The sequence below is a fragment of the Trichosurus vulpecula genome, chromosome 2 (assembly GCF_011100635.1).
Source record: "Trichosurus vulpecula isolate mTriVul1 chromosome 2, mTriVul1.pri, whole genome shotgun sequence".
Taxonomy (NCBI): Eukaryota; Metazoa; Chordata; class Mammalia; order Diprotodontia; family Phalangeridae; genus Trichosurus; species Trichosurus vulpecula.
Genome location: NC_050574.1, coordinates 194,130,728 through 194,132,567, shown reverse-complemented (window position 1 = coordinate 194,132,567; position 1,840 = coordinate 194,130,728). Strand labels below are relative to the sequence as shown.

Below are 1,840 nucleotides of genomic sequence, written 5' to 3'. Positions count from 1 at the left end.
AACTTTCTTGTAGCCTTCTGCTCTCACACCTCATTCTCAGACAACTCCTGTTTGGCTCATCCTGTCCATCTGGTTTCTCCCTTCTTCCTTAACAGAGAAAAATATTTTAAATCCCAGGTTTTGGACCATATCTAGAGTCTCTCCCCAAAAGTGGAGAATAAAAATGTAATCTGTACAATATGAATCAGGTAGGGACAGGTTTTTATTCTTACAAACAAAAGAAATTATTTTTGACAGTAAAGATATTTATTGGTGTTCACACAAATAAGCTACAACCCATAATTACAAAACAAAATTTTATTTCCAGCAACCATGCATTTTTCAAATGCCCTTTACTTAGTTAAAAACTCCATACAAATTAATAGACCATACCTTGACAACAGAAAAGCAAAGAGTGTTCTCATATAATACAAGAATAAACATTCAGTTGTTCAAACAAGATAAAGTATTTCTTGAGCAAAAATACTTATATTTGATATTATGAGTGTGTCATATTTGGTAGTATGTGGCTCTATCAACTGCTTTAGAAGGAATGTCTGATGTAACCTTCATTGTGGAAAGCAGAAAAGGGTGAGTTACTGCCCCCTCTTTAATGGCTTCTACCAACCATTCCATTGCCTCCTCAAGGCCAGTGACTTCAGCCGCTGATGCTTTGAAAATTTGCCATTTTTGGCCCCTCGAGACAGGGAGCCTGAGTGACTTTGCTCTCTCTGTAAGAGTCACAGCCTGTTCCAAGTCCTGCTTTTTTGCAGCCACTAAAATAGTAGCTTTTCTTAGCTGTTCCTCCTCCAACATAGCAAATAACTCTGACTTTTGTTGTTTTTCAGTTGTTTCCAGTCCTAATGCTTTATGACCACATTTGGGGTGTTCTTGGCAAAGATATTGGAGCGGTTTGCTACTTCCTTCTCCAGCTCATTTTACAGATGAGGAAACTATGGCGCAATGTTTAGAGCACAGTGCCTGGAGTCAGGAAGACCTAAATTCAAATCCAGCCTCAAATACTTGCTAGCTCTATGACCATGTGAAAGTCACTTACCCCTGTTGGCCTCAGTTTCTTCACCTGTGAAATAAGCTGGAAGAGGAAAGGGCAAACCACTCCAATATCTTTGCTGAGAAAACCCCAAAAGGGGTCACGAAGAGTTGGGCACGACTGAAAACAACTAAACAACAAAACTGAAGCCAATGGGGTTAAGTGACTCACTTAGGGTCACACAACTAGTGAGCCTCTGAGGCTAGATTTGAGGCCTGGCATTCTATCCACTGTGCCACCTACCTTGGGAACTCTCATTCAGTCTTGATTATAGATGTCTACTGCCTGAATAACTGCCTCTGTGTTTGGGTGATAACACCACTAGAACTTGCCTGTCCTCCTAAATCCCAGACCTGAAATAAGGATTTTGTACGTTGCTCTCTCAATGTTGAAACCAATGGTGGGAATAGCAGTGAACAACTTCTTTAATTTCTAACTGTACGAAATCAGTGTTTTTCCGTTCCATCTAATCGCAAATTAAAATCCTCATCTCCCAAGGTCCAAATGATTGGAAAAAACAGTTGAGAAAAAGCCACCCACGGCGACAGTCTTCCATTGCCTCTTTGGGCCTCAGTATCTCCGTGGTTGCTCAGCCTCCTTGGCCAGGTAAAATCTCTTCTGCAGTAATGGCTTCCATGTCAGACACCAACGGGCTTACTGATCATACATCTGTTTCTCCTACTTTGTATTCTATCTTGGAACCTGTGGCCTTCTGGACTGTTTTTCAACCCTGGCAACTCATATTTTTATATAATCTTACAATTAAAAAGTGGCTTGATATGATCACTAATAAAGGTAATATTATCACCA

General features: G+C 40.3%; 1 pseudogene; it reads right to left on the bottom strand.

Moving 5' to 3' along the window:
- Positions 1 to 489: 489 nt before the first annotated feature.
- LOC118836888 lies at positions 490 to 1,520 on the bottom strand (annotated as a pseudogene).
- Positions 1,521 to 1,840: the final 320 nt, after the last annotated feature.